The 19,321-nt window shown below is 37.4% G+C and overlaps 1 protein-coding gene across 2 annotated transcripts in view; it reads left to right on the top strand.

The window, feature by feature from the left end:
* LOC127617850 (protein phosphatase 1B-like) overlaps nt 1-19,321 on the top strand; it is a 54,686-nt gene that overhangs the window by 8,663 nt on the left and 26,702 nt on the right. Inside the window, exon 1 of one of the 2 annotated variants that reach the window (XM_052089957.1) lies at nt 12,864-12,979. The exons of the other annotated variant lie outside the window; for it this stretch is intronic. The gene's annotated coding sequence lies outside the window, so the exon portion shown is untranslated. Of the gene's footprint in view, nt 1-12,863; nt 12,980-19,321 lie in introns of those variants that run through there. 2 annotated transcript variants of the gene reach the window in all.

The following is a 19,321-nucleotide window of genomic DNA, read 5'->3' as shown; positions in this document are numbered from 1 at the left end:
TCTCTCTGACTGGACCGCATCATCACAGAAAACTCTGCTTGTGGAATGTGGGTTTTGTAATTTTTAAACAAATATCTTAAATGGGGGGGGGGTTACGTTTGTAATCTTTAATCGCACACTGTGCTCGTTAATAATTTTTCCAGTTTGCACATATCTATTTTTAGGGGCAAATGCGAGTGAAATACTCGCACTGTAGAGCCCTGGGGATGTAAACTCATCACCTTATGAAATTTGCTGTTTTGAACCCAAATTTGGTCACTTTTGTGATATGTGCAGATCCAAAGAGTTTGTGTATTGATGGGGGGTTGATTACAGCAACGGTCAATCGCATGCTTGGCAATCACAGTCCTACCGAGGCAGATTGCTTGCTTGATTGATTGCAGCTATGGCCAGTCACGTGCTTGGCTACAGCAGTGCGTGTACAGTGATTCTGAATCTGACAGGAGTGGAGCGTGAAACACTCTGAAGAAGGAAATGGTGGATTTGGTGCTTTTAGATTATTCGTTAAGTAAATAATATCCCCGGAAAACATGTTCGTCGACCAGTTATTGTCGCACCTTTTTTGCCCATTCAGGGATGCAAATTCATGAGGAAGTATAGTCACTTTAAAACCAGTAGATGGTTTAACCCTTTGATGCACAACATGGGTCTAAAAAGACCCGACTGAGTTTTCATTTTCTATATCTTTGCAAGAAATTAATTTAATCATTCAGTATTCCAGGTATTCCTCAATTAACTTGTTTTAGATCATTAAAAATCCTTTTCTTGCTTTTCGAATAAAAATCGTTTTTGTATCGCAACCCTTCTAATGTGCAACATGGGTCTAAAAAGACCCGTATTCATTTCCTGTTATTTCATGCATGGCTGAGTGTTTTTTTGCTGAATCTTTAAAATATATGTATTTTATCATTTGTTATTCCAGGTATTCATTAAATATCTTGTTTTTGATTTCCACAAATCATTATGTTTATGTTTCCTTTCTTACTTTATAAACAAACACAGTTTTTGTATTTCTACATTTTTTTTTACATACATGGGTCTAAAGAGACCCGTATTCATTTCCTATGTTATTTCAGTGATGGCTGAGTGTTTCTTTGCTGAATCTTTAAAAGATATGTTTTTTTTTTTCCTTTCTTTTTTCTTATTCCAGGTATTCATTAAATATTTTGTTTTTGATTTCCACAAATCATTGTTAATGTTTCCTTTCTTACTTTATAAACAAACACAGTTTTTTATTTTTTTTTATTTCTACATCAATTTTACATATATGGGTCAAAAATGACCCATATGGAAACCTTTGATATTTGCACATTGTTGCAAGTAGGAACATTTACTGCAGAATACTATTCACCTGCCACACATTTCACAACTCAACACGGCTGATTTTGTATATTTGATGCAAGTCTTATTTTATTTTAACCACAGAAAATATTTTATATTTTGTAAAAGATGGACATAATTTTTGAATATTAGGCTATGGCAGGGGTCACCAACCTTTTTGATACTGAGAGCTACTTCATGGGTACTGAGTCATACGAAGGGCTACCAGTTTGATACACTCTTCTGAAATAACACATTTGCTTAGTTTGCCTTATACATTATTAATAATGTAAAGACTCTGATCACGTTAATGATTTCTCACAATAATTACCAACAATGACAAGGTGGGAAACAGATATCAATATTCAGCACTTTATTTCTATTTATCTCAGTAATTGTAAAATGTTCAGATGATCACTTAAATTACATTTCTTAGGAAAAATGTCCCATTTTCACTAGCCACTGACAAACCTTTTAAACAAATCATGAACTATGTTGCACCATGTTTCAAAAAGTTATCAATTATGTACATTGTAATGTCTGTAATGTAGTGAAAAATCTTAAATATTTTTAAATAAATCTTGTCACATTTTGAACTAATGACCAAATCTGCTGTATTTTTAATAAAATAATAACTGTTACATGTCATGAACACACATTTTAAATTGAACAATTCTTCAATATTTTAATTAAACTTAGCCATGGCACTGACATGTTGCCACTGACATCTGGTATAATTTTCTTTGTTAGTGGGAAGACTGGCATTGCATGCTGTTTACCATTGTATTGTAATCTGGTGTGTAACTTGACACTGTTACAAACTGTGAGTAACTCTTTCAGATGTGCATCAGTGAGGCGTGTTCTGTGTTTGTTCTTGATGAAGTTCATGTCAGAAAATGCTGATTCACATAGATAGGTAGAACCAAACAGGCTGGCAACCTTCATAGCTGCTGTACACACACACACACCACTGTACTTCTCTGTGTCAACAAGGCACCAAAATTTTGGTGCAGCCTGGTAGGCTTTGAGGTGGAGGTCATTTTGCAATGTTATGATTTCAATCTCCACCTGTCCAGCATCCAAGTTGAACGTTGTACTTAGTTGCTCAGCAAAGCTTGTTGTGTCCACATTCATGAAAGGATTGGAAATGAATGATACACACGGCTCAAGCTGATCTAGGTCACAAAACCTATTCTCAAACTCTTGCCCAAGTCTGTTTATGACTTCATAGTACTTGTCTGCAACTTTGTCAAATGTATCAGATGCAGAAGCATTGTCTTTCAGCACTGACTGCACAGAGGGAAAGTGCAGCACCTTTTTTCTCTGTAAATCCTCAGAGAAAATGTTCATTTTGGCTTTAAATGCATTTAAAGCACTTATCATATTAACAACAGTCTTGCCTTTACCTTGCAGCTCGCAGTTTAATTGGTTTAGTTTCCCAGTAATGTCCGTCAAAAATGCAATGTCAAGTGTCCACTCTGTGTCCTCTAGCAGTGAGACGTCTTTGCCTTTGGACTGCATGAACTCTTTGATTTCACCCAAAAGTAAAACTCGTCCTCTGCTGAGCCATCTGATTTCTGTGTGTAGTAGCAGGTCACCATATTCAGCTGCCATCTCCTTCAATAGCACTTTGAAAATCCTGTGCTGTTTTGCTTTGGAGCGGATATTGTTTATGATTTTCACAACGGGAGTCATCACGTGCCCAGAGCCGATCACTTTGGCACACAATGCCTGCTGGTGAATGATGCAGTGGTAATGCAGAAATTTTGGGAAGTCTGGGTCACCTTTACAGTGAGCGATGAAACCTGCATGTCGGCCAATCATAGCAGGAGCCCTATATGTGGTCACCGCTACCAGCTTTTCCAATGGTACCTTTTTCTGCACGAAAAACTCCTTCACTGTGTTATAAATGTCAACTCCCCTCGTAGTTGTCTTTATGGGCAGTAGTGTCAGGAGTTCTTCTCTTGTGGAGAAATCTTCAAACACCATCCGGATAAAAACCATCAGCTGCGCTGTGCTGTCCATGGACTCGTCGCACTGGATGCTAAACCACCTGCACCTCGCCAGATCCCGGTCCAGCTGATCGACCAAGTTACTGGACAAAGCTGACACTCGTCTAGCCCAGGAATCCCAACCTGCAAAAAGTCATTTCAGGGAGGTATCCCAGACCCCCCCACCCCGGACATTACTTGTATACCGAAATACAGTTTAACAGAACAATGAATGAATAAAATAACTATTTTTGCGTAGGTAACTAGCCTGCCTGAATAATATGCACATGAAATGAAACTTGTTTAACTCACCTCAACATGTCTTTTACAATCATTTAACCCGCCATGGGCAATGCTGAACTCACTGTTACAAACTGTACAGCGTGCAAGACTGTCATTATGTTTCACTGTTATTAGACAGGGATACACTTTCGTGTAGTCTGGCGTAAAATGTGTCTTATATTTTCGCTTTTTGGGGCACTCTCCCTCTGCCATGGCGCTCCTGTGTCTAGATACACTGTCCTGATTAATTAGGTTCGGGAGAAGAGATAAAAACTTGCCCACACTGACAATTGATTGGTTGACTTACCGAAACAGGCCAATCAGGATGCTCTCTGTCTTACATGCATTTCTTGACGCACACACACGCGCAAGGTCTCTCGCTCTCTCCCTCTCTGCCGTGCGCGCTACACGGTTTGGAGCACAGTCTAACCGTTCTTGCTCGCTCGCTCTTGATTCCGGGAGATTTTAACTAATTTGCGGGCATCAGGGAGCCGCTATCAATACGCGGGAGACTCCCGGAACTTCAGGGAGACTTGGGATGTCTGCTAGCCATCGTAGATGCCCCCAGTTGGACGTCGGAGAGAGTGGCGATTACATCGCTTCCATATTTCTCGTCTTTTAAGTACAGTGTTAGCAATTATCATCATTGCTTTTTTGACAACTTCTCCATCTGAAAATGCCTTCTTCTTGATCAGGAAATGCATAGCTCTAAAAGAGGCTTCGGTTGCTTTTTGTGACTTTTTCGCCGGCCTTGTGAAAAAAGCTTGTTGCTTACCCAAAGCTGTCTTTAGCTCAAGGGCTTTTTCTGCCCGTGAGTCGCCTCCGGGGGTAGTTAGCAGTTTTTGTGATTCAGTAGTAAAGTGTCTCTCCACATTGTGCCGCTTTGCCGTTGCCACAGTCGCTCCGCATATAAGACACATGCAGGTTTCTTTCACAGTCGTAAAAAAGAACTCCCGACTCCCATTCGTTGTGAAAGTGATACGTTTTCTTTTTTCTGCCATGTTTTTGGGGTAAGAAACTACGTTCAGCGCCAATCTTCGCTACGCCCTCTAGCTTAGCCTACTCTCCACGAGCACTGTATTGTCACACGCACAATACTGACCGAACTGGAGTACGTCAGAGTTCACCTAAACTTATCTAAACTTCATGTATAAGAAACATATTTTTAAGATGTTTTCATTTTTTAAATCTATATAAATGCAAGTGTGATTAAAAAAAGTGAATAGCAACAGAATAAAATAAAATTTTATACGCAGCTGAGTTGTGCTATTTTTAGAACAGGCCTGCGGGCGACTCATGTGGTCTTTGGGGGCGACCTGGTGCCCGCGGGCACCGTGTTGGTGACCCCTGGGCTATGGTTACCTTGACCTTGTAATCCTAGAGAGAAATTACTTGTGAGAAGGAGAAACATGTCCAATACTACTATTAGCTATATAGCTGGTGACATATTCTAGCTAGCTAATGTTAGCTACACTAAAAAAAGATTGTATTTTAAAGCTTATTTACACGTAGAAGGCCTAAAAGTTCATAATCCTTCATATGCTGAAATGATTCAGTGTTTTAAGAGTTTAGGGTTATTTTTTCCCGCCTTTTTGATTTTCGAACTGTAACTGTCAACGCCACCTCATTACTGGAGCTCAGCAGTCATCCAATTACACAGATTGTCAAGACACCCTCAACAGGTAAATTATTTATTTCTTAATATCTTTTTAATCTTTGTAAATCTTTTTTAAACTTTCAAGTTGTTAGTGGTTTCCTGCTAGTCATTACCTTTTTTAGTTTACATTTAAGTGTGAGCAGCTCTCTTCAGTTAAGGACACTTTTCTCTACTCCACTAAGTAGGCTAACAGAGAAATATAATGTATGTCACACAAAAAAAAAAAAAAAACATTAAAGTCCCATGACTTTATATCCCTTTTTTCTTTTAACATTGTAAAGGGCTCACATACTGTCCATTTATGCTAATTTTGGCCTTCAAAACGTAATTTCTTTTTACATACACAAATAGAAGAGACACACTGATACTGTAAAGAAACTAATATTAATATATATCTTAGCTGTTTGAGCGTAACTTATTTTTTGTCATAAATCAAAGGTTTTGGACATATAAGGTTTATGTCCAATAATGACACTATATAATAACTATATACTTGATAAACAGTTTGATGTGCATTTGAAAATATTCTTGTGCTTTTGAATTTCTTTACACAGAGTGTGAGTATGACTGGAACCAGCCAATCAAGATTAACGGTAGAAATGGTTGTCGAGATGCTGCATGAAGAACAGGATGAGGAAGATGAGGCAATTCTTAGTACTGATTCAGACTCTGTGATATCTGATGCTGAGGACCTAGACTATGTGCCACAGGGTCAATCTGGAGTTGTGGGTGTAAATCCAGCTCTTGTAGATGAAGAAGACTCCTTTGATGACATTGAAGACTTGTCTGATGAGTCCTCTGAAGATGAAACTCAGACCCAGTCAGATAGAATGAGTAAAAGGGGGTCTTACTGGAGCGAGCATCCCAATGGACAACTTCTTTACCAGTGTGCCTTTGGCTGAAAAGCTTCTTGAGAAGGACCTGACCATTGTGGGAACTCTTCTCCAGAACAAGCAGGACATACCGCCTGTCATGAAGCCATCCAAATTGAGGGAGAAGTATAGCTCAGAATTTGGATTCAATGGCAACATGACCATGGTAAGCTATGTGCCAAAGAAGGGAAAGGCTGTTGTCCTCCTGAGCACCATGCATGATGACAAAGCAGTGGATGACAACAGTGTTTCTTTCAAGAAGAAACCAGAAATTATCAAGTACTAAAACAAAACCAAAGGAGGAGTGGACACAATGGATCAGATGGTTCGCACCTACTCATGTAAGCGGAGAACACGGAGGTGGCCCGTGGTGCTATGGTACAATGTACTGGATGTTGCCACCCTCAATGCCTACACCATCTTCACTGCACATCACCCTGATTACATGGGTGATGTGAACAATGCAAGACGGCTATTCCTCAAGGAGCTCGTCAAAGAGCTTGTCATGCCTTATATGAAGAGACGCTTGGAGGGCATGCCTCTCCTTCAAAGCCATATCATCGAGGCAATGGGAAGATGTGGGATAGAAAAACAAAACACTCGGCCACAGGTGGACATCAGACAGGACAATTGAAGAGGAAGAGATGCAGAATATGCCCAGCTGCCAAAGACAGAAAAGTCAGCAGCTGGTGTTCCCAGTGCACCAGGCCTGTGTGCAAGGAGCACAAACGTGTAGTTGTCATTTGTGAGGCATGTAAGCACTAAGATGGCAATTTGAGATGCCGCTGTACCAGTGTGATTTTATTTTGTTTGTTGTATTTTCTTTTATTTGATTACATTCACCACAATTCAATAGTTACACAGTTCAATTTCAGTGTTATTAGTTATCTGTGATATGTGAATGCTATGCGAGACAAAGTGGCAAATAAACATTTCAAGTGTTAAATGTGTTGTCTAAATGACTGCTAAAATGATTAATTTGACAAAATGTTGTCTTTTATTCTTTTGTTTTATCATGCTTGATAAGTAAATTTGATATAGTAACACAAAACCTAGAAAAAAAAATTCAAACAAGAAATTTTTAATATTTATAAATCATGAAATTTATAGATCATGGAATATTAAATGCTTAAATAAATTTATCTAAAAAAAAAATTCCAGCCATGCATGAAATAACATAGGAAATGAATACGGGTCTTTTTAGACCCATGTTGTGCATTAGAAGTGGTATCCATAGCTTGCGCATCAAAGGGTTAAGGGAAGTCTGTCAATCATAGCCACAGCATGCGAATGCAATGTAATGCTTCATTGCTATTTCCTGTGTCCAATTCTCACAGGTGCAGGGTTGTATTAGTCTAATTGTTGCATTTAATATTTCTGTAAATTATAATTCTGTTTCATTTTAGTGAGTTTCCATTATCTGTTTTTGTGATTATCATCACCAACAGCAAATTTTTCCTTGCAGGCTGCATCTGGAAAAAGGTTTCTAACACTTTAAGCTAAAAAGTGGAGATTTGCTGGAAACATGTTTTGGAGACATAATTATTTAAGTAAATATTATTATAAAATTAGAAGTATAGATTAGCCTATTAGATTCACTAGACAAATGTAATGTTCAAATACTAAGTAGTGTTGTCAAAAGTACCGGTAATTCAGTACCAGTTTGGTACTAAATAATAAAACGGTTATACCAATCAGGAGTCTGACTCCTCACACGGCTGCTTTTCAAATGCCCACACACTTATTTGAGCGTATGCTCTGTCACACATTTTACAATGAAATACACAATTAATTAGGGCTGAATAATTAACCTAAATAAAATCAAAATCGCGGTTTGACCCAGTACTATTTTCTAACCGCGAAGGCTGTGATTTAACAACATTTCTGTTTTAAAAAAATCCCCCTTTCTGTTCACTTCTGAAGTGAAACGCTAGGTGTGTAAGAAATAGATTAATATTTCAAACGTTTTTTCCTAAAAATGTTCACTTCTGGCCAGGTTGGGGTTAGTACATTGACTAGGATGGAGTTAAAACTACCTCTTGCGTGGCATAAGCTCGTAAGCCTCCTCTGCATTGACATTTATATGTAAATCCCTTATTAGCTGCTGCTTTTATGGACCGTGGTACTTTTTTTACCCACAAGGAATTTATGCACTGGTCTGAGCAAGGAGCTCTGTCTGAGGCATCTCCACTTGCGCACTTGCATTCAAACAGACTAAAAACAGCTCTCCTTGTTCACTGTTCCAAGATGTTGCCTCACCGAATGAGGCATCTATGTATGATTCTCTATGTTCCTCTGTTGTAAAGAACTTTGCACAACCTATCCATTTGCCTCAGAAGAAATTAATTGATTTTCTCAATGCTTTTTGCATCATAAGTTTTTGACCAATCACAGGCTGTAGCACCTCCCACAATCCCTACATGCCCCAAAGTACCTACCCTGGATTAGGAGCCAAATATTTCCCGTAATACGGCTTTGAGGAACTATAGTTCCTCAGGTGCAAAAGTTACGAAAAGCATGAAGTCCCAGGGAAAAGTATCTAAAACTGGCTTTAGTACCAACAATGGGAAAGGGCCTATTGTTGGCAGTACCTCCTTAATGTCTTGAAAGCCTTTGCTCAGTAGCTAATGAATTACTGCATGCGTCTCGTAAATTGATTAACAAATTGAGTTTGCTTGTTGGCCCCACTATCTTGAATCCAGTGGTGGACGAAGTACACATACCATGTACTTGAGTTAAAGTAAAGATACTCAAGGTAAAATACTACTCAAGTAAAAGTAGAAGTGCTGCCTTTAAACATTCACTTGAGTAAAAGTACAAAAGTATTTGCCTTCAAATGTACTTAAGTATCCAAGTACTATGATTTTTTTATGGCCATAATGTCCTATTATAATTTGTCACAAGACTCTTGCTTAACTCAGTCTACATGAAGACTAATGTCACTCTTGGCACACCAATCTATTAATAAAATGACATTAATTAGTCAGATGTATATATTTGAATTGAATAAATTTTTTGTGTGTTTAGTTTTGGAGGGAAGGGGACTGTTCCCATAAGGTATAATACATTTACAGTATTTACTGTATATATTTTTCTCGAGTGCCTATCGTCATAATTATTAACATCCTAATGTTATGATACATTCACATAAACCTGCACAACGCTCATTAAATAAATATATATATATATATATATATATATATATATATATACACACTACATACACACATATACACACACACTGCACAAGCACACACATACATAGAATATATATATTCTATGTATACAAAAACGTATTAATGCAGTGTTTCTGCTACTCCTCACAAAAAAAATGCTATTATATGCAAGTCATTTTAGTGTCAACATAATAAGCAATGTACATTATGCGTCAATATTTACCGATAATTGCTGCAATAATAGCTGCTGCTCTCTGCCCCGCTTAAAATCATTGGCAACGCAATTTGTTTGGAACTATTGAGAGCTACACGAATCACGTGACGCGGGCGGCGAGATCACTGTCGCAACCGTCTATGTTCGCAACTCTCATATTTAACGGCTCTGGGGTGCGTTTCCCGTACAACGACGTAACTTGCTGCTCCACTACCGTAGTACGATGCACTGTTGAAGAAATCAACTTGCTAGTCACGACTGTTTCCCGAAACCGTATTGTCGCAAATTGGTTATTCAACCACTTTGGTTAATGATGTCACACATGTGGTGGAGTAAAAACTACTTTTAATGAATCTGTTTGCAATCGAATTAATGCTAGATGTTTTGCTATAAATTACGGACATGTCATCTGAGGACTATCTCATATTTTTCTCAGTTATTTGCTTTATTTCCCAGATTCAATCATTGGCTCGTTCTTACGCACTAGAGCACGTTCACACATGCGCACTCTTCAAAAACGGTACTTTAAATCTATTGACAAACTAAAAGACATAAAGGACATTTGTATGTCTTCTTAATAAAAGATACTGATTGTACTGAATGTCATCTTGCTTATTTGGCTCAAGATAATAATTTATTAAGCCCGCATGTTATAATAACAAGAAACTCTGCTTCTAACCACAGGTCGAGAGCTGTCGTTCCAACCACAGAACTCTGCGATGCTGTTTGCGAATGTTCGTTGGAACGATGGTTTCAGGAAACACCGACTCGTTGAACTATGATGATAATGATGGAACTTGCGACCATAGTTGCTAACGATGCTTTTGGGAAATGCACCCCTGGTTCGGGCTTAGTAGATGCCGTCAAGGCAAGTTCAAAACAAAGCACGCGTGCGCTGTACTGTGATTGGTGGCTCGTTTGACCAGTTACGTTTTTATCCACTCATAAATAAAAAGGAACGACTGATTTTGAAAATGTAGTAAAGTAAAAAGATATTTGACTTTGAAATGTAGTGGAGTTAAAGTAAAAGTCTCCCCAAATTTAAATACTTCAGTAAAGTACAGATATGCAAAAAAGCTACTTAAGTACAGTAACGAATTACATTTACTTCGTTACTGTCCACCACTGCTTGAATCCCACAACCTTTAGGGGACCTGCTGATGTTTGCAAACTCTTTGATTAATGATGGGAAGATTGCATTAAAAGTCATGTTTCAATTCTTGAATCCATATATGCAACATGAACTCAAGGCTACACTACAGGGCTCAACAATAAGGACTGCCCGATGGCCCGGGGCCAGTGTGAGAGTGGTTCGGGCCAGTTGCTAGAACGGCCAGTTGCTAGAACTGTCACTTGTCTGATCAAGCCAGTGCTGCATTTATAACATTAGTGCCAGCAAACAACAAGCAAGAGGGCACAAAAATGACACTCAGTGAACAAAGACTTTAACCGAGGAGCGAGTGCGAGTATATTTATCTCGCAAAGATGCGCAAATGCATAACATACTGGACACACCAAGAGTCACAGTCACATGCATGCACAAGATCATGCAGACACCGAGCACACTCTCCGAGCACACTCTCCAAACACTGTCCTCGCTCTTTTCTACGAAAATATCAGGAAAAAAAACCCACTTAATGAATTCTGCAGTGGGATTTAACATCTTGTGCAACATTTTAAGTCATCCCCGCTCATTCCGTCTTCATAGTGTGCGAAATCCCCAAATTTAAAATTTGTACATGTTGGTAAAAATTAGTAATCCACATATTGGAACACAAGAAATCAACAGTTTCTTTCTGTAAGACTGAAAATCCATGTCTCTGTTTGTTTAACACTGTAAAAAAATAAACACATTTTCTCTCTCTTCAACATAAGATATGTTAAAAATATTTATCGTCTGACATATTTTTTTAAAGCCATGATGGTAAAAACAGCTATTTGTCATTTTTGTGTTGGGGCCATTGAACATTTTGGCAGGGCCAGTAAAATTTTGAAGCACTGGCCCAATCAGGCCATTAGAAAAAAATCTTAGCGTTGATCACTGCACTATGTAATTTTTGACCCTCAAGCAGTTCAAAAATAAAACTGCATGCATCTTGGGGAAGAACATTATTTTGGTTGTGCTTCGGCTCTGCTCCTTTGCACGGATGAATGTGGTTTGAGGCACCGGTGTACATGATACAGGACATCTTATCAGAGCGAATGGACAAATAAATTATGAAAGAAAGGAAAAGAGGGATAACCGAAAACATGTCATCTGAGCAGATAAGTGCCATATCTTATGCTGTTGTTTTGACTTATTGGAAACATTGATGTATTGAAATAAATGTTACAAAAGTTAGGCAACGTTTGTTAACATTACAACGTTTGACCTTATCAGACTAGCAATCGTTATTTCTAAAGTTTTTATAACTGCAGGATAATCTGGCCAAATATACCATGGTAGTAACTAATTTATAGATCGTCATTGTTACCAACCTGTGGTCACATCATTTCAAGACTCGCATGTCCTTGGCAAGCCTAGGACTAAAGGATTTATTTATATAAATTATTGCCATTATAAAGAAAAATACACAAGTGAAAAGACACCGCCGACAGAAGCTGAGCGGCAGCGGTGGTGTGCGTACCTTCATTAAAAACAGTTGTTTCGAATTTTAGAATGCGCTATGTCATCCGCCAGATGCAAGTTGCCAGCTCTTATTTAAAATGAATGAGATGAGGTAGCATTTTCTCTGGAAGTCGCTGCATGTTTGTAGGGATTAAGTTCATGACTGTTGCTATAAGGTTATAGATTTGGTCATTACTTAACTTGAAGGCACTCATTCCCTCAGAATCTTAAAATACAAATCTTACTGCACTGACTTTGCCTGCCTGTGTGAATCCTACTTAATAGTACAGCAGCTTTTGTGTATTGAGATAATGTGTCTCGTTATGGCTCAATAGTGGAGACAACACAAGGCCAATGTAGCAGTTAGATCACAACACACTGCCCAATTTAAGGGCTATAACATTTGATATACTGGCTTTTAACAGTTATAATAACTTTTAAAAGGCATGCAAGGAGCACAAGGTGTGCGTGGAACCCAGTAATGCGTATTGGTTTCACACTGCACTGTGTCAGCTTCCCCTCTTGTTTCAATTCAGTCAATGAAATACATTTTGAAATGTAAGTTTTGTTTGTCTTGTAGCACTTGCAATTCCAAGGTGCTGGTCATAGGAAAGATGCACTGAAGTGCCCTGTTCAAGCTCTCTGTTACCATAGAAACCACTCTTAGCTGCCACTCCAGGTACCGTAGGCATGGAAACGGGAACATATGACAGTGGTCCAACAGTTACATCATTGCAGTGCCATAGATCTCAGGAGTGTGTTGAACTCCTCTTCACTTCATTTGAATGTGGAAATCTTGTACAAGCGAACTGTGTCGTGGGGATGTGTAACTGTTGAATGCAGAACATCAGTTGGTCAGGTAAGTATAATTTTTATGGTCATAAAATGACTCACCAGGTTAGTGAACCGAGCTGGTAAAGCAGAATATTAATAGAATTCCTGGAGTTAGCTTAGGACTCTTGACATGTTTGAGGCTAGTGCTTGCTTTATAAGAGGCTGTTGTAATGAATATATGCTCTGGATGAAAGCTTGAACTGCTGCACACTGCTGAAGCAATGTTTGGTCAATTTACTTTAAAAGTATAGTTCAACCAAAAATAGTGTCATAATTTACTCATCTTGTTGTTCCAATCTTATATTACTGTACATTATTCAGTTTATTACTTGGCTACTAACCAAATAAATAAAAACATGGACATAAAAGATTGATTTGCGTTGAAGTTATGTAATTTGAGAAAAAAGAAATGGCTGAACAGCTGAAATCAACGTCTGGTTTGCATCGTTCTGTTGGTGTTTATTTTGTGAAAATGACACATCTGACGACTCAATATTCAGCCTATTTTTTTTATTTTTTATAAATGAAACATTGAGTTTAAATGATTTTATTAGCTTAGTAGTAGAAACACACAGTGAGCCGTAGGTCTGAAATGATTAGTTGACATTATCGACAACGTCGACAAAAACAAATTGTCTACAAAAATTTTAATTGTCAAAGTCACTTGATCTCATTTAAAGGGCACCTATTATGGAATTTTGAAAATTACCTTTCATGTAGTGTGTAACATAGATTTAAGTGAACAAAAACATCCTGCAAAGTTTTATGAAAGTTCACCGTAAAAAAAGTTATTGTCTCTCAAAAGTAGGAGTCGACTCTGAGTCAATTTAATGAATTGTTTTTCAATGAGTCATTTTCCTTTTCGTTGTGACGTCAACACGAAAAATTATCAAATTGGCCGCGCCCACTCATTGCGCGCACAGACACCAGGGAAAACTTGAAAACGTCATGTTGACAACAAGACGCTGTGTTCTGAAGTGCATATCAAAAGCGACCTTTTTTTTCACTGCCCAGGGACGAGCATGTGAAGAATCAGTGGCTAGAGTTTATATTTACAACTATACCACACAAGTATAGCCCGAACCTTGTGCTGTGTTCGCGTCATTTTAATGACGATTGCTTTACGAACATGAATGCTTTCAAGTGTGGATTCATGAGCGGTTGATACTGAAGGAAGGTTCAGTACCAAGTTTATTGGGATCAGCTTCCTCCTCGAATCACAACCTGTTAGTATTATTAATAATTGTTGCTTTTATGTGTTTTTTGCATGCTTAATAAGTATTTGTGTGTGTTGTGTAAGTTACGCTCAGCGCAGCTTCTAGGTCTCCAATGTCAATTTTTTTGAAATATGTGAAATGTTTGTCGATGTTATTGGAGTTGTCATAAAGAATAGAGCAATAACTTGTAGTAATGCAGTGCTTTACCAATATGTTTATGCGTTGGGCTAACGCAAACAATAACTGATTGGGTGTTTACCACCGAACTTTGGGCTATGATCGGTAACATAAATCAACTCAAATTCCTTCTCTGATTTTGATTTTTTTTACTACAAAGTGGTGATGGGCGTTCCGTTTCCGACAATCTCTGCACAGATTATACCAATCACAACTGACTGGGTCATCTGACCTATCACCGCAGATTAGCGTCATGCAAAGGAGGGGTTTGGAAAAATTAGTCGTTGAACGAATCATTTGGGAGTCGGTGAGCAAGTCAGGTAAACATAAATGCATATTATAAGACAATAAAAGTGTTTTTTGTCATTGCATGCATGTAAAACTGTTGTTGGGGACTCCCAAAACAATATTAGGAACATTTTAAATGCCATAATAGGTTCCCTTTAACATAACATGAGATGTTAAAATATTAAACTGTAATATTTAATCGTGCCTCAAGTGTGGATGCTTAATATAGCTATATTAAAATGTGATTGATATCATGAAGAAAATTGGCGATACGCATCTTTATTATTAAGAGAGCGTTTGTTTTTTGGTGAGTTAAAGATGGATTGAAGTGAACAAAGGTTAGAGAGGAAGTCTTTGCCACATTATACACCACAACAAGTTTTTGATTTGTTTTTATTTTGGCTTCTTTTCCAATATAAATATCTAAATCTCCTTTAAAATAACTTATATTTACTTTAGCAGCTATACTGCAGAATATTTTTATTTCTGAGAATGTTGAATGTAATATTGAAAATGAAAATATTTTTAAATATCAAAAAATCCTTTAAAAAAGATGCATTCACCTGAGAAGCAGCATATACAATATTTAGACTTGCTTTTAGAGAATAGATTTTGAATATAAGTATATATTGTCTTTACTGCACTCGCAGAATTATAACCAATTGAAAAAATACACTTGTGTACAAAATGCACTTATATTTAAGATACATTCTCTTAAAGCAATTCTAAATATATTATATGCTGCTTCTAAGGTGAATGCATCTTTTTTAAATGGATTTTTAGACAATTTTAAATAGAAAACGAGACAAAAACACTTTATAACAGTAGGATTTTTTGCAGTGAATTTCTTTATTGAATTAAACTTAATAAAACTTTTTTCCTGTTAATTCAGTGAGTTCATTTAGAATAATTTTGTAAATATGATTTTGTCCTCTATTGTTAGTAGGCACGTTTAATCCAACCTTTTAAGTTGGCACAGGCTAACTAATAGGTTAAGAGCTAATGATTAATCTTTGCAATAATCGGCGAATAGTCGAATAATCGTTAGATATCAAAATAATCATTAGTTGCAGCCATTGTGAGCCGATATTGGTCTCTTATATTTCTTAATCCCGTTTGTGCGGTTGTTACAGATCTGACCGCTTGATGGCACCATTGATCAATCAATACAGAGTATCCCAGAGAGCCGTGTAATAAACTGCTTTTTCCACTCAAATGATGATGAAAGTAATATGCCATGTTAACATTCTGCATTCATGAGCAGAATAGAGACAAAATAATGATGTGATAGTGTTGCCCAATCAATAGCATTTGAATCCGAATATGATTTCTGCCTCTCACGGTTAATTACAGTAAGCATAACCGTCTGCGCTATTAGTGAGCTAGCAAACAGAAATGATCAGCCAGGTTAAGTTGCAAATTGTTGTACATTTTCATTGTAGGCTATGTCTCCAGATGATCAAGCTCTTTTTACCAAATCACAAGCTCTTTCGTAATCCATTTTCACCTCACCTGACCAATCATGCTCTCTTCAGAAGTGCGCCTCTGACCAATCACGGTTTTACTTTCAAGCCTGTGCTGAAATACAGAATTGCAGATGTTTACAAGTATCGTATGTATGCCACACTGATCTGTAATATTACATTTACATGGAACATGCATGATAATGAAACGGTGTAATAACGTTCTCAATGCGGTTCTGTGCTCTTGTGCTTTGATAATATAATTAGGGATGAGATACCACTTTTTCTCTTCCGATTCGGATATCGGAAATCTCAGTATCTACTGATCCGATACCAGTGTTGTTTTTTGCATAATCAATTTAGAATTTCTTTACATTATTGTGTGGAACTAATTTGGAGTACTCTTTAATATGTAAAAACTCACAAACCTCTAACTACACATTATTTCAGTATAAATTTATAGCTTATTAAGAAAAACTTTATTGTTAACTAGTATACTGGATAATGTAGCAGCAAAATTTACAGTAATTTCAGTATAAGTCTTCAGTAGAAAAGAAGCAATTTTTAAAATGTTTTTGTTGGCAAAACATTTTCAACTTGTATCTGGACTTTAAAGGATTCAGATCTTTTTTTGTTTTGTTCAATTTTGTTATATGATATCAGCTCACTTTTAATTGTTATTTTTTGGAACCCATTCAACTTAATTATAATAATAATTTGTAAACAAATGATAATAATATATTGTAATCGTAATATATAGTTATATATCTCAACCTTTAACTTTTAAACCCTCACACTTTTATTTTGACATTCTGAACTCTCCAGGAAGTCTTATAAGTGTGTCTGTTTGTAGGCAAGTTTACTGTAGTTTTTATTCGCTTCTTATTCAAATTCTGGTAAAAAAGCACCTTCAGTGCCGTTCTAAATGTATATTATAAGTGAACTGAACTTGAGCATCTACATCTGAGATGTTCATTAGTAGCGCTCAAATATTTTGCATCGCTGTGAAGTAGGACTGCACAATTAATCTAAATAAAATCTAAACGCAAATGACCTTGTGCGATTATTAAATTGCAAAGGGCTGTGATTTAAATATATAAATAGTTTGCTCCCTTCAAAGTTTATTTGTGCTGCTCTGTCCAGTCGATTTTAAGTTAGAACATTGTTGGTGTTTTCAGAGCGGTTCTGTGCTCCACAATTCCCTCTTATGCTTTGAGTAACAGAAGTGATCAGAGTTCGGTCCCGTTAACTTACGTGCGCTAAACGCTTTATTTACACTAAACTGGCGCATCCTGCGTGAAGCATTTTTTATTATTATCTGCGGTAGCACCATCTCATTCTCCGCATGAAACAGGTATCATAATAATGCGGAATACAAGATAGGGTATAATTTAAACATCTTTATTAAATGATTGCTGAGCAAACAGCATTAACAGTAACACCTGTATTGTCCAGAAACATCTCTTCATTCTCCCGTCATTTGTTTACCTCTCACAAGAGAGCGTGTCGCACTTATTACACTCCCCGTGGAAACAAATGAAAGCGTAACTAATATTACCAACATCCAACAAAATGAAAAGGAAGGAACATTCATGCAATAAATCTATATAAAATATTTAGGTACTATAATATAATTCATTGCTAAATTAAATAAATAATGAATAACAATAATTAAATGAAATGGTGACAATCAGTTCAACTTCAGTTTGACATTAAGCCTAATTCTTTGGGACTATTTTATATACAGTAAAGAATAGTTTGTATAAGCCTACTAGTTTTAAGGCCTAGAATAATGAGTAACATTTATATTTTAAAGGGGTCATATAATGATACATGCACTTTTTCAAGTTGATTGTACTGAAATGTGTGTTGGCTGTGCCTGTACACAACCATCCTATTATGATAAAAATCCATCCAGTGTTTTTGTTTTAATCTCCTTATATATTTTCCCCTGCCTCAAATCGAGCCGTTCGACCGTGTGACGTCACACGGTCGGACACCCCTCCCAGGATTGTTGATTGACAGCAGTGTTTCAACACAGACCCGCCCTCGCTCGTGAGCGAGCTGTCAATCATAGTCCGTCATCATTGTTGATACACTGGAGCAGAATGGCGCCTAAGCGATTGTGGTTTTCTGTTCTTCGGTGTAATAACGAACACAGCAGTCATTTTGATGTTCCTAAATCTGAACCGCTGAAGACGCAGTGGCTGAGTTTTGTTTACGATGGGAATATTCCCCACGAGCAACGTCAATACGTTCATGTTTGCGCGAATCATTTTTCACCAGACTGCTTTATAAACGAGGGTCAGTATAAAGCTGGTTTTGCTAAGAAGCTGCTGCTGAAAAAAGATTCGGTACCAACTATTTATATTCCCTCTGCACCTCCAGAAGAAGTAAGTGTAACGTTTTATTAACCTTTATATTAATCTTTGCAAATCGCTAACCCTAACGGAGGGGCGGGGTGACCAAAGCTCATTATCATTTAAAGTCATATGCACTGAAACGGCATGCTGAAAACAGAGCTGTTTCTGAGCAGGTAAAATTAGTGTTTTCTTAAAATTAGGGATGCACTGATTGTGTGATTCTGGGCCGATACCGATGTTTAAAATAACAATTTGGCCGATGGCCGATGTGATACAGTTTGTTTATTTTGTTTTTGCTGTTATTTAATCTCCCTTTTGTGCCAGTGAAACAAAGAAATCTTCATTATAAAAAATAAATGAGCTGTTTTTAAATCTTTCAGCCCTGCATCACACTATCTTTGAGCACAAATTCAATCACACAAATTTATGAAAACTTCTTTCAAATAACAAATAAAAAATGACTTTCAAGAGCCTTTTTAGCCTGATATTCACCTGTTATACAGCTAAATCATATTAATCTAGATTAAATCACAGGCCAGACAGTAAAATCACCACCGACATGTTCTTGCACTTATTTGAAAACAAACCACACGTGCGCACCGCATCCATTGCCCTCTTACGTCATGCCAGAGTCGTGTCCAGCCAGTGGCTGTGGGTGGTATTATAGCACCACCTGTTGGATCTTCTCCAAAACTGCAGCTGGGTAGGCAACTGTTGTCCAAGTCATCCGCAAATAACCAAGACATATAAACAGATAAACATCGGTCACTGCCATCGGTGAAGGACATCGTATTTGCCGATAGGCCGATGTCAGTCAACAAGGTGAAAATCGGCCGATACCGATGTTTGGCCGATAGTA

The sequence above is a fragment of the Xyrauchen texanus genome, chromosome 24 (genome assembly GCF_025860055.1).
Source record: "Xyrauchen texanus isolate HMW12.3.18 chromosome 24, RBS_HiC_50CHRs, whole genome shotgun sequence".
NCBI lineage: Eukaryota > Metazoa > Chordata > Actinopteri > Cypriniformes > Catostomidae > Xyrauchen > Xyrauchen texanus.
Note: the sequence above shows the minus strand (reverse complement) of the source record. Positions and strands in the feature narration are given on the sequence as shown.